We start from the raw sequence: 14,140 nt of genomic DNA, 5'->3' as shown, positions 1-14,140 counted from the left end.
GGTACACCTGATCAGGTCCTGGGGATTTATCCACCTTTACCCGTATCAAGATATCCAGCACTTCCTCCTCTGTAATCTGGACATTTTGCAAAATATCACCATCTATTTCCCTACAGTCTATATCTTCCATATCCTTTTCCACAGTAAATACTGATGCAAAATATTAATTTATTATCTCCCCCATTTTCTGTGGCTCCACACAAAGGTCGCCTTGCTGATCTTTGAGGGGCCCTATTCTCTCCCTAGTTACCCTTTTGCCCTTAATGTATTTGGAAAAACCCTTTGGATGCTCCCTAATTGTATTTGCCAAAGCTATCTCATGTCCCTGTTTTGCCCTCCTGATTTCCCTCTTAAGTATACTTCTACTTTCTTTATACTCTTCTAAGGATCCACTCGATCTATCCTGTCTGTACCTGACATATGCTTCCTTCTTTTTCTTAACCAAACCCTCAATTTCTTTAGTCATTCGGCATTCCCTATACCTACCAGCCTTCCCTTTCACCCTTTGTTTAATTTATGTTGCTAAGAGTTGAAACTGTTTGTTTTTGGTTATTTCTCCACAGTATACAGTTATCCTTTGATGCAGCAAGGCTATATATATATATATATATATACAAGGCTGCCTTGTCTGTGTTCTAAATATAGTCCAGATTATAGTCCTGCAAAATGTCTTCCAGACAAGTGTTCCACTTGTCAGTGGTTTTATTCCAAGTTCAAATAATTTGGTTTCCGAGTCCCATGTCAAATCTGAAATGGACCAAATTGAGGTGATTCGATCACTTAATGCTAGTAGTGAAACTACCTACATCAGACTGACCACTTTCTCGATGCATGCCCGATTCACACACATGTTGGGCACAAAGGTCAATATCTGTTGATGCAAGTAGCAATAAATGTTTATTAATACTGGATAAATCTCCATGAATTTGTTGATTAAAATATGATGTAATTTATGTCATATCAAAAGCCACACTAAATGTTTGGCATTAATATGCAGAGACTTGAACTTTTTTAAAAAAGATGTATGCAGGATGTTGATATTACTGGCAAATGAGCTTCAAGTTTGTGGACAGGCTGATGTAGATATGTAGGAAAACATGCTGCTTTGCCGATTTGAAACAATGAGACATTGAACTGGTTAAATACAACTCAGCTTAAAAAAAAAACACTTGGCTAAAGTTACATTCCAGTCAGTTCTGTAGAAGAGTCATGTGTACTGTAAACCATGTGAACATATTGCAGAGATTCGCCTGTAAGCAAGGAACTGACGCAGAGCAATTTGCATCAGCCACTTGCAACCAGTTCGGAATGCAAATCCCTTGTGATTAACACGTGCTTTACAATCTGAATCTTCAGTCAATAGTGAAACTGTGAGCTGTATAATCCCAGATGCAGTCCACTGGTCACAAATTAAATAAAGCAAGCAAGGGACAAATTTTAATCAGTGTGATTCTGTAACTTCCAGAAATGTGGTCTCCCCATAAGCTCAAGTTCTTGAAGCAAAGTACATGATTTCCATTAAGTTTCTTTGTAATATTATCCTTTGAATGTTTGTGCACTTGAAATTTGTTAATGATGTTACTACAGCAAACCAAAGGCAAATCCATTCCGGGGAATGGAAGGCAGGCCCGACATTCGGGAGTTTATTGGATGCCAGGATGCTTAGGCAGGAGCTGACGCATGGAGAGGAACATGGGTGCACCTTCCATGATGGCAGCCTAATCAGAGGTAGCAAGGAAAATGTGAGGAAGCATCCAATCTCTGAGATGACCTTGTCGGCATACCAAAGAGTTTCTTTCACTTAGATCCAACAAGCAATGATAGTGCAGGGCTGAGGACAGATTTTGCCACATTCCAGTGGTCCTCTCCCTATGCTTCAGAACCTCTGGCTTTGAAGGACCCCCTAGGAAGCAAAAGGGAGCAACACATTCCGGCATACTGAGGGTGGCTTTTCAGCTGGCAAAGTGCCAGTAATCCAGTCTAATGGCCTCAGCTCAACAGACAGTTAAGCTCTTGTTATTACTGCCATTGGAAACTTCACTGGTGATGGAACTGTGTCAGGGAGTCATCCCAATACAGCTTCCTGGTGTTCTATTATTCCACCACCAGCCCTGCTTTCAAACTCCTGTTCTACAACTGAGAGGAAGGCAGCATTCTGCCTTTTGTGCAGGGAAGTGGGCTTCTTCAACATCCTGTTTGAGTTTTGCTTGTGTACTTAGAACTCCAAAACAGTGGCCATGTGCCTGCTTGTGGGGCAATGCCAAATTAGTGCAGTCATTAGCAATGAGCAGTGAACATCTAGAAAGTATGCAGATAAGGTGGATCAATATGTTAAACAGGATATAGTGCTTAGTTGATGCAAATAATACCATTTTGAATTTCAATACTCCCAACAGCCTTAGTGCCAGCCATCCAATCAGCACTATTTAAAGAGATCATTAACTACATACATGCTAGATGCTGCATAGTTTCTTCTTGTTATGACTACAATTCCACAAGGAGCTGGTTCTCTCTATAAGTCTTTATCTCATTTGCATGAAGGCATCTACAGTTTATCCCTGGTTCTTTGAGCATATGGAGCTGGATTTTCTATAAGCATGATGCAAGACCTCATCAGTTCTACCGTGAATATGAACCAGTTGCTGACTTACAACATAAGCCCTGGACAGTTGTTTTCCTGAGAATGAGCTTCTTCTCAATCAGTCCTCATTGACACACACTAACGAGTATGATTAGTTGTAATTGTATGGACAGTTTTAGTATGGAAGGGGAAAACCTGTCGGCATATTTGAAGGACTGAAGAGCCTGACCCTGTGCTGTGTTGTTCTTTGATTGTCCACCTGGGAAATTCTGTGTCACTGGTTCTTTGGGTCCTTGCATGACTGATGAACCTTAGAGCTGCATGTCCGACCACAGGTTTGGCAGTTTTTTTCAGGAGGTGGAAGTGGTCCTTGGCCTGGAGATTGCTGGCATTCCTTTCTCTTGCCACCAGGTGGTGTTCTCAAAGAATCGTGTCCCTTCACCCTCCAAGTCAGTTCCTTCTCATCGCTGCTCTCCCATATGTTGACATCTGTGTTGCATTTCTTGAGGGAAGCCTTCAGTGAGTGTTTCTAATGCTTCCTTTGTCCTCCTCTCAAGTGCCTTCCTTGAGCCGGGTGAAGGAGATTTGCTTTGGTAGTGGGAACTCAGACATGCCAAAGATGTTGCTGATCCAGTGGAGTTGATTTTGCATGACCATGACCGTGATGCTGGTGCTCTTAGCTGCTTTAAAGATGATGATGTTCATAAGTCTGTCCACCCAGCTGATGGAGAATCTGTCTCAAACAACGTTGATGGTACTTCCAGAGTCTTGGAGGTAGAGTCTGGATATAGTCCAAGCTGTGGAGCCATACAGAAGAGTCAGAAGGAGTACTGCCTTATTGATAAAGATCTTGGTATCAGCACGGAAGTCAAAGTCAAAGACACTCATCCTGAGGCATCCAAAGGTGGCTGCATTGTTTGAGTATGATGTTGAATCTCCACAACCTCAGCCTTAGATGAGAGATAGTTTCTTATGGGACGATTTCTCAGAATAGAGCAGAATTTATATTGCCACTTGTATTTTTACAAAAAAAAAGCAGTGAAGTGTGTTCAGGTCACCAGCACCTTTATTAATAACAAATCATATATAAAGATAAATTAAATAACATCCATCTTTGTTCAATTCACAGCTCATGGGTTCCCAAAGTCGAGGAAAAGACAGGAACCACATTGCAGAAAGCCACCATCAAAACTGCGAAATGGGCCATTCCAACATGCTGCCAATGAAACCACATCAAGGACCTAGCTCAATGATGAAGCTGCAGTTGAAGCAGGCCATTGGAATCCTGGGCTGGAAGATACAGCAGATGCCTCATTAAGGTGGATGGACAGGAACTTGACCTGGGACAGTGAGTAAAATGGACTTGAGGATTCGAGATGGAGGCAGAAACTAAAGTTTTGGTATGCACAGCAAAAGTACTAAGAGAGGCTTAAAGTTTTTTTTTCCGAGGGAGCAGAGCTGAACTTGTCTTGCTGGAGGTTCCATAAGCAAGGTCAGTGTGATTTTCTTCTTGACTTTCAACTTGTTGAGATTCAAAAATTTTCCATCTATCGTCAAATACCATACTACTGGGAAGCTTGTTCTTGACAAGAAGAAGAATGGTGGCAATAAAGGTGGAGAAAAAAAGATGGGGTAGTGACTCATTCCTGCTTAACCCATGTCTTGACCTCTGAGGATTCTGTAATTTTACCAGTGACGCCCATCGCTGACATCATGTCCTGGAGGAGACGGAGAATGTTGATGCATTTCACCGGACAGCTGGCCTTTGACAAGATCCTTCACAGCGTTTCCCAAATGACTGAGTTAAAATCCTTGGTTAGGTCAACGAAAGCCATGTAGAGTGGTTGGTATTGCTCCTAGCATTTCTCTTGGAGTTGCTCAAGAGTTCCAAGGCTTGAACGGAAGCCACACTGGCTTTCAAGTAGGATTTCCTCAGAGACCAGGAGAAAGTGCTTAGTGAGGATTCAGGTTATCATCTTTCCAGTGATGGAGACTGGGGAGATTCTGCTGTAGTCCTCTCAGTCTAATTCTGTCTCCTTTCTTGAATATGGTGATGATGGCAGCATCTCTGAGATCAGCAGTGATTTCTTCCTTACCCCAGATTTTCAGGATCAGGTGATGGAGATGACAGGTAACTCTGTTCCTCCAAGTTTGAAAATGTCTACTGGAACCCTGTACACTCCTGCAGCTTTCCCTTTCTTCATGTGTGCAAAGGTGGCTTCAACATCTGCCACACACGGTGGGAGTCTAAAACCATCTTTGATGGGGAGTTGGGGGATTTCCTCAAACACATCTTTGTCAACAATTATATCGTGATTTAGGGGCTCTTTGAAGTGTTCTGTCTGTTGGAGACTGATGTTTTCTGTAGTTCAAAATGTTGCTTTTCTTACTCTTCACTGCTTTGAGGTCAAGAGTGTTGGGCCCATGTATAGCTTTGGTAGCACTGAAGCAAACCCGAGTGTTGTGTTCATCACCAAACACTTGGAGTTCCTTAGCTTCTCAGTCCACAATTGGTTCTTGATTTCTCTAGTTCTTCTTTATAACAAGGCCTTTGCTGTTCGATAGCTCTCCTCATTGCCTTGTTGGTGATATTATTTTGCTCGGTATGGAGAGCTTTCCTGTTCTCACGATGGTTCAGAAAAAAAGCTCAACATTGAGCGGCTTCAAGAGCTGAACACACTAGTGAACATCCAACAATATCTTCACTAAAAATCTCCAACAAGGGTTCATATTAATGGAATGGAGAAAATCTGGAAAAAGCTGAAGAGAGCCATCATCTTGTGCTATGTGAAAAACATTGGCTATAAGAACAGGAAATACTAAGACGGTTCAATAACCACATCATCCAAGATCTCATCTCACTCAGTAAATGTGCTCTCAACGCAGGATCTCTTGTCCCTAATACAATCCTGACTTTGATTTTATGATATTTTAATTGCATAAATACATTGATTTTACAAACCGAGTTAGTGAAGTCACATATTAAGCAATGGGCTTGTTCTTAACTTGGACCCTAATATTGAGCATGTACCATTCAAAACCTTCTTTCACTTAAGGTTCAAAGCTCGCCTTCAAGACTTGCAAAATTTCTGTCTCATGTTTCATTCTGTTCTTCAGAGATTCAGGATGAAACATACTTTGAAACAGACTCTTACCAACAATGATAAAAGACGGTAGCAATGCATATTAACCAAATCCATTGTTTTTTTCTTATCATGCATAGAAAAATTGCCAGATGGCTTTGTGTCACCCTTCATGTTAACTATAGCTGACAGACACAAAAGGCTGCAGCCATTTTCCCATATCTGAGTTTGTGTCCTGTTACTATGTTGCATTTTTGATTTTTTTCAGCTATGGATAGAGCAATACAAGAATGTAAGGAACTTAGAAAACTCCTATCAGTAGCTATGCTTTTTTTGCTGCAAATTTTTGCTATAAATTCTGTGTTACGATCTAGCCCTCCACAATCACTTGATGAAGGAGCATCGCTCTGAAAGCTAGTATGCTTCCAATTAAACCTGTTGGACTATAACCTGGTGTTGTGTGATTTTTAACTTTATGCTTTTTTTACATACTCAATTTCATCTCCACTCTGACACCATGTTCTGAGCACACCAGACCACACTTTGGTCAGAATCAATTACTTATTGAAGTGTTGGTAAGATGGCCATGTGCATTACTGGTGTCTCATGGAAGAGGTCCACATGGCTATGACAGATCTGAAAGATCATGTGTACAAGTGTATTACAAACAGAATCAAGACAGTAATGCATCTAGAAGAGTTGGTTTCCTTGTTTTCTTAAAAAAAAAATCAATTTCCATACATGATTTTCCATACTTTGCAACCCAGCACCCGATTTGAACAATGAACAGAATTTTGCACTATTGTCAATTTATCTGATGTGTTGCACATGCTTGAATTCTGCATTTTTCCTTCTAATACCTTATCAGCTTCAATGTAGACCAATACAGTAAAATTCTATGACTCTATGATTCTAATTGTCAATTATTTGCATAAATGAATTGCACTGAATAAATATGTGGTGTATGCACATAATAAATAGGAACTAAACAGCCTAAAGTAAAAACGTTATTAAACAATAAACAAGATTAATTAGTTACAAATTAATCTCATCATGCTTAAATCAATCTAGTAAATGTAATTACGATTTCCAGTATCTTTCTTACATACAGAATTAAATTACTATGAACAAATAAATCAAAACTAGGAGTGGCAGTGGCAGTGACAGCATGGACTGGCATTGTGACGACTGGGAACTTCATGACAGTGGGACTGTCCAGTTTGGCACAATTGCAAAAATGGAAAACTCCAGAACTGAACCCCTGGGGAGCAGAACTGGATTTGGTAACATACTATGAGATAGCATAACATTCCAAAATGACACTCATGACACCCACCCACACACACTTCTGACACAAACAGCACTGAAAGCCAAGTTGCTAAAGGGGTTAATTAACACACATACATCATTTGACAAAAGTATGCAGAGCAGGCTGATCATTATATCAATCAGATTGCAACAATAGCTTGACGCCAATGCTGTTTTTTTTAGACCTCCATGCTTCAGCCTGTGTCCGCTTTAATGCCCCACAGCTGAACAAGTGTAAGAAGGACACCTGTCAGCAGTATTTAAAGGCATAATCAGCTGCTTCCTTGTTAGTTGCAAGTTTATTATTTCTGATTTTAATTGAAATCTTCTGTATTTGGAGGCTTTGCCATAAAAGTTTCAATAGTCAAAAGCACTGTTTTTTAACAACTTAAAGATTTATGCACAAACCAGTTACTTCCACACATGGACGGTCTCATAACTCTTCCACTTGGAATGGAGCATCCCAGGAGAATGAGAGGAGGTCGTGTAGATCAAGTTAAGCCAATAGAAACTGGAGGAGAAAGAGGGCAAGAAAGAGAAACAGGAGGAGACCATATCCAAAATGTAATTAGAGGGTAGTTCTGTTACCTGAACTTAATCACCAATGTTTGAAATGTTCACAATTCACTAAGGAGGGTGTTACTGAATTATGCCAACTTCTGAAACTACAACTCCAACCTCAGACCAGAGCAAGGAAGACATTGCCAGTAGCTGTGAAAGAGATCATAGTCATGAATTTTCATGCAGCTGGTTCTTTCCAGCCTGCTACAGACATGAGTAACACTTGAGTTTAAAAGGGTTTATGCTAAGAGGAAGATCATGTGGCTCTCTATATAATGATAGAGAACTGAATTTCCAGAGAGCAGCAGCTGGAGTAAGTATGAGAATTTAACATGATTGCTGGCTTACACTTAGAGCACCATTGACTGCACACACATCAATTTGCACATACTTCATGTCAACTCTGCCATGAACCTCAAGGGAGAGAAATTCCACTTCATCAACGTGAAGCAGGCACATTCTCCAAGTCAATGTTATATGCTGGTAGCATTCACAATACATTCATTTTAAAGCAGTCCTCTCAGCATACTGTATTTCAGCGTTCAAGGAAAAGGGGAGGACTAGAAAATAAAGATGGTGTGCAGGCAGCATGGTTCATGACAACTCAGGCCCATGGGCACAGCAAGCAATGCGAGCCATGCTGTCACACAAGACATTTACAACAGCAGATTATTGGCCTTCTGCAGCAATGACCTTGTAGCCTGCACCACTCCACACGAGGTTGGTTGTACATGCCAAAGCGGTCTCAAGATTTTATCATGATGTGGTACATGGTGCACAACTGTGGCATTGAGGGAACAGCCCTTGTCACCACTTTTCAGGTATGAATGGAAACAATGAGGAGGAGAAGGCAGAAAAGCACGAGGAGAATGAGAATGCACAAATCCTGCACGCCCTTTCTGTCCAGAGTGATTAGTTTGTGTCTATATGCAACACAACATAATTTCATTTATTCCTTTGGTTTACAATGCTTTTCTTTCCCCAATTGCCACCTGCTCCAGAGGCATGTATAACACCTCTGAACAAAATCGATGAGAAACTATCTACAATGCTTATTTCATGGTGATTTATTTTCACATTAAGATCAAACGGACACAGTGATGGTCAGTGACAATGAGAAGATAAATGTTGAGCCTGTGTGTGAATGGGAAATCCAGATTCTGACTCTTTAGTATTACTTTTGGCTGATTTCTTCATGGACAGCCTGGTGAGAAAACAGCTGCCTGGTTTGTCTCCTTTCTTCCGCTTCCAAAATTTCCTTCTTCCTCCTTCTTCTCATTCTGCTGTTCCTTAGGTGCTCACCCAACAGCACCATAGTACTGAGGCTTTTCTTCTTTCATGATGGTTTCAACATTCATCAGAACATCATTTATATAGACACCCATTCTGTTGAGTATTGCAGGGCTTCTTCGGGACAGTCCAATCAGAGGGACTATTGTTCATGTAGGAGCATGGCTTTTGTTTCAGACATGTTGCCCCTTATTCTGCATGGGTCGAGTACAAAAGTCATGAGCCAGGGTAGTCAACAGCTAACATTTGATAGCCAGTGGTGATCCTTTCATTTGCCACCATGGTGAAAATGCAGCTGGCTCACTGACATAAATGAGTAAAATCGTGATTGTTGCCAGGCTGTTGGTCATTCATATGAAAGATTTTCTGATCACGATCACATTTTCATTGCAGGATAAAGCAGGATCAAAATATTGGTCCTGCAAAGTAATGTGCACATATTCAATTGTGTCCTGCACCATGGAGAAGCTGCAAACCTGTTGAAGCCATATATACACTCCTTCTGTATACATCTGCAAAAGGAGATGAAATGTAGTTTTCTGTTATTAACTAGAATGTGTTAGTGACTTCCCTAAAGCACACTAGATGGAAAACTGCAAGATGTTGCAAATACTTGTAACCTGGAAGAAGCTAGATGCAAAACGGTTCATGGTCACAGGCACTTTCACAATGACTAGCAATGCATTGCCTTCATTATAATTAATGTGAAGGCAAGTTTCAGTGACAGTGTCCTGAGTGAAGCACAGACACCTTCTTCCTTGCTGAGTTCAGGTATGAGAATTGCTCCATGAGCACCCTAGACCGTCTTGGCCTCATACTGAAAGTATTCTCTTCTTCCTCCTCATCCATCCTTTTCCAGGAGCTTCCCATACCCTACCTGACTTCTGTTCACTCTTCAAGTTGAGGAGTATTCCAAGTGGAACGTCTACTTGCACATCCAAGTGCAGGAACAACTTGGACAGAAAGCATTGAAGTCAGTTAAACATCTTTCAGCATCATCCCCATACTATTCCTTGTAGTATTTGCATGTTAAAACAATTATAGCATAGCGAAAGCAGTGTTCTCACTACAAGAACCTGAATGAACAAATGTTGACTAGAAGGAAGCGCAATGAGAAATGTACAGAACAACACTGCAGAGGCATCAGCTGAAGATTCTGAGAAATCACTTTACACCGTACAGCAGGTTGGTTCAAGCAAGTTGAAAGGTGATACATGTTTTGTACCAGCTGGAATAATGACTACAGAAGGAGAACATCAGGTCAACATAAAGTCTTAGATTGAAATGCAGCATCGGTAACCTTCAAGACTTGTGCAATGTGGTTTAACATGGTAATTCAAAAATGAAGAATTAAGAAAAGAATAATGAACTTCATGAACACAAAAAACAAGTGAATATGTTGGATAACTTGGGTAACTGAAAGTATGTAATGCATGTGCTTTTTTTGTACTTTGTTACAAAAGGGGAGGTTTAGATTGAACTGCATTCATGTACAAATGTCATTACTTGTCTGCTGGATAGCATGAGGCACACACACATCGCAGGTAGCCATTTTACTAACACTTTAATTTTAAATTAATCATTCTGACCAGACTGCTATCAGCTTTGATCAGAACGGACTTGGCTGTTGCCAGCCACCTACTTGATGCCATTGATGCAAGGTTTAGATAAGGGCCTGGCAAGCAGTTCAGTGATGCCAAGAAGTTGAAATGGTTTGGGTTTCACATTAGTGAGTCAGAGTGAGGTAATGAACAGGTCATAAACCAACACTAGCCAGTCATTGAGTTGAAATCATGTCTGTCTACATTTTCTTATTACAGTTGTTTGGAATTGAATCTCTTTGCTGTAAACTAGAGCATTCTAATTATCGTTGACTCTATGATGCTCGGAAATACAGCAAAGCATTGAAATGACATTGTATGTGTATCTTGTTTCTGTACACATGTCACATCTCAAAGTATTACATTTCACTGTAGGAGGCAAAACTGTTTAAATAAAGAAAGCTGATTATTTTCTGCTGTTGTCTTCTAATCCAGAGGCAAAGATTTTCGGGCAGGTACAAATAATTATTACATTTTGAAAGGTTTTTTCACGCAACTACAAGCATTAAAATTTGCCTATTTCGAACGCTTCCCACAGTGGTTTTAACTTAAGTTGACAACTACTCATGTTTCAACCTATGCTTCATGTACAGGAGCTAAACCAGAATTTTCTTAAAATTTGTGAGTGTCATGTTACTTAATATGCAGCATGACTCATCAGCGTATGTAATAGGTAAATGTCAATGCTAAGTAAAACTGTGATTTAACTGGACATGCAAATGTTGTAATTATAAAAACAGAAAGCACTAAAGAAACTCAGCAGGTGCAACAGCCACTTTTGGCATGAGAAACAGAGTTAATGTTTTGAATCCAAGGAGTCCTCTTCAAAACTCACAAATGTCTTTGGATTGAAATATTAATGCTGTTTCTTGGTTCACAGATGCTGCCAGAACTGCTGAATTTCTCCAGCATTTTGTGTTTGTATTTCAGACCTGCAGCCTCCACAATATTTTGATTTTATTTAAATATTGCAGAGAATGATAAGCCACTTTGGAAACTACATGGGTTAGATTCATTGGGCAATCTGAAGGGAACTGCCCTTGATATCAGGAATCAGCTATGAAGTTCTGGAGCAGAGGTTGGAGTAAGTGCCGAAAGTTAAAACCAAGGGGGTTGAGAAGAAGGAAAATTGCAACCTTGACAGTCCCTTTCTGCCCAGGCAGGATGTGAACAACTAATTCAATGATACCAAATCATAATTCATCAATATTCCTACACTCACTAATTTTCCTCTCTCACTGACTATAGGAAATATAGAAACATAGAAAGTAGGAGCATGAATAGGTACTTTTGACCATTCAAACCTGCTTCACCATCCAATATGATCATGCCTGATCATCCAACTCCATAGTGTGATCCTGTTTTCTCCCATTGCCCTGTGATCTCTTTAGCTCTTAAATCTATTTGTACCTCCATCTTGAAAACATTCAATATTTCAGCTTCAATCGCCTTCTGTGGCAGACAATTGCACAGGCTCACTGCTCTTGGAGTGAGGAAATGTTTCCTCAGTCTGACCCATATCCTTAAACTGTAATCCATGATTCTGGCCTCCCCAGTCATCGGGAACATCCTTCCTGTGCTTGCCCTGTCCAGTCCTGTTGGAAATCTTTGCCGCACTCCTTTCATGTCCAGAACATCCTTCCTCAGATAAGGAGAGCATATTTGCACATAGTACTCCAGGTCACAGAGTCCTACATCATGAAGGCAGGTCCTTTGGCCCAAACTAGTGCACGCCAAATAATTTGTCTGTCCATGCTTCCCATATATCCCTGCACTTGGCCCATATCCTTCTAATCCTTTTCTATCTATGTATTTGTCCAGATGCCTTTTAATTGTTGTTAATGTACCCATCTCAACCACTGGCAGCTCATTCCATATATTACCACCCTCTCTGTAAAAATGTTGCCCTTCAGGTTCCCTTTTACTCTTTCCACTCGAACCTTAATTTGATGCCTCTAGTCCTCGATTCCCCAATCCTGGGGGAAAAAACACTGAGCGGCACGGTGGCTCAGTGGTTAGCACTGCTGCCTCAGAGCACCAGGGTCCCAGGTTTGATTCCAGCCTCGGGCGACTGTTTGTATGGAGTTTGCACATTCTCCCTGTGGTTTCCTCCGGGTGCTCCAGTTTCCTCCAACAGTCCAAAGATGGGTGCAGGTCAGGTGAATTGGCTATGCTAAAGTTCCCATAGTGCTAGGTGCATTAGTCAGAGGGGAATGAGTCTGGGTGGGTTACTTTTCGGAGGGTTGGTGTGGACTGGTTGGGCCGAAGGGCCTGTTTCCACACTGTAGGGAATCTAATCATCTAATCATTCACCCTATCCTTGCCTCTCATGATCTTAGGCATGGCCTCTTCAAGGCCCTGTAAAATTGCGTCATCATATTGTCCTCTTCCCACAGTGCAAAAATTAAAAAAAGAAGAAAATAAAAATTCCAAACCAAACATATAAATCAAATTATGCCACACTGTACAGAAAAACAAAATAATTGCTTTTGTGCATTGCTTTGGTGCCTCCATCTGGTGTAAGGCTGCTGACTTTGAGTGGAGGAGACTACAGATGACCTTGCAGCTTCCTGTCTGGAAAGCTTGATTTACACTATTCCATCGTACCAAGATTGGCAACTGACTGGTTGCTGTCAGGAAATAGAAAGGATATTTATAGAGTGGCAGAGGTAAGAGCATGAACACTGCCAACTGGAGAGAGGATGCAGGCTCTTCTTTCATGAAGCATCTGAATTCCTCTGGGTGGCATCTGAGCAATTAGTAAACTGCTGGAGAATGGCTTACTGTGACATGCTGGAAATTCCCTGGACCACTGGGATCCAGAACTAATGATAGCAGCATTGTGAGCTTCCGCTGCAGTAATCAGGCATGAGGTGGCTGCTACGGAACACTCAGCTGTCAAACGCTGCACTGCTATTTGTCTTGCAAATTGCTTAGAGTTTGACACCCCTTCCAAACTGAAAAGGATAGTCTCCAAGCAGCATGTAAAACACATGCCAACATCGTGCTCAACTCTGACATAATTTCTTGGGTCAAACACTAATGCCAATACGATATGGCCTGAGTGCTGTCTTACTCAGTAGCTCATGTAGCATTTAACACAAAGATCAGGTTCTTGTTGAGACGAATGTCTTGAAGTTTATGATATCTGAATATTTACATTGCTATCATTTGACAGACTTCTCTGCTTGCTGATATTACTGACGCTGTTACATTCCGAGGGACTGAAGGCGAAGCAGGTACCTTTTTATATTAGAATGTCACATGTCATAATGTCATGTAACTGTCTTAAATTTACACTGCAGTTTGATCTGGAATCTATGTAATAAGAGAATATCCCCCCTTCCCCCACTTTCCCGTTAAAGGATGGAACCCTTTTTGAATAACGTGTAAAAGGATGCACATAGATAGTTTGTCTCTATACATTTAGATAACATTTTCAGGGACAAACGACATAATCAGTCCTTACACACAGTTATCATTGGCCATGTAGCTTCACTCTGATATATATCATTTGTCATAGGTGTGTGGTTGTTGTCTAGTATGATATTGTCAATGTTGAGTCACCATCCTGAGTGATAGGTGGCTAACAATGTACGGTGTAGATATGTTACCTGTTTCTTCACAGGACTTGTCCATTGCTCATTGTCACATCTTATGAGCTAGGTGGACCATAATGAAATGGTATCTTGCCACAAACCTATGTATTTTTATAA

At 40.8% G+C, this 14,140-nt stretch overlaps 1 long non-coding RNA gene across 2 annotated transcripts in view; it reads left to right on the top strand.

Annotated features, from left to right (window-relative positions):
• The first annotated feature begins 13,285 nt into the window (after positions 1-13,285).
• Positions 13,286-14,140, top strand: part of LOC122561498 — a 77,409-nt gene continuing 76,554 nt past the window's right edge. For both annotated transcript variants that reach the window (XR_006315017.1, XR_006315016.1), the window contains exon 1: positions 13,286-13,663. This is a non-coding gene — a long non-coding RNA (uncharacterized LOC122561498). The remainder of the gene's footprint in view (positions 13,664-14,140) is intronic.

This window comes from Chiloscyllium plagiosum, chromosome 23, assembly GCF_004010195.1.
Source record: "Chiloscyllium plagiosum isolate BGI_BamShark_2017 chromosome 23, ASM401019v2, whole genome shotgun sequence".
Taxonomy (NCBI): Eukaryota; Metazoa; Chordata; class Chondrichthyes; order Orectolobiformes; family Hemiscylliidae; genus Chiloscyllium; species Chiloscyllium plagiosum.
Note: the sequence above shows the minus strand (reverse complement) of the source record. Positions and strands in the feature narration are given on the sequence as shown.